Source organism: Penaeus monodon, chromosome 22, assembly GCF_015228065.2.
Source record: "Penaeus monodon isolate SGIC_2016 chromosome 22, NSTDA_Pmon_1, whole genome shotgun sequence".
Taxonomy (NCBI): Eukaryota; Metazoa; Arthropoda; class Malacostraca; order Decapoda; family Penaeidae; genus Penaeus; species Penaeus monodon.
The window spans coordinates 32,305,372-32,305,672 of NC_051407.1; positions in this window are offsets into that span (position 1 = coordinate 32,305,372).

A 301-nucleotide genomic window follows, 5' to 3' on the forward strand; every position below is an offset into this window, starting at 1 on the left:
CAAAGATTATCACAATGTAAATCCATTTTCCGAGGCATTCGAGCCGCCATCTACAATAATCATCTGAAACATTCCAAATAAGCAAACTGCATTGGCAATCCTGAGAGCCTTTTGCCTGACGCCAAAATTATAAATAAATGAAGCGCCAGTACTGTTGAGATATACTCAGGTGTTGGCTGTTTATTGGAAGTTAATTCTAATGTGATTGAAGACCTTGGAAAATAGAATTAGCTAATGTATTCACAAGAAAAAATGTAGTTAAAAAAGTTTGGAGCGAACACAGACATGATAATTATACAGA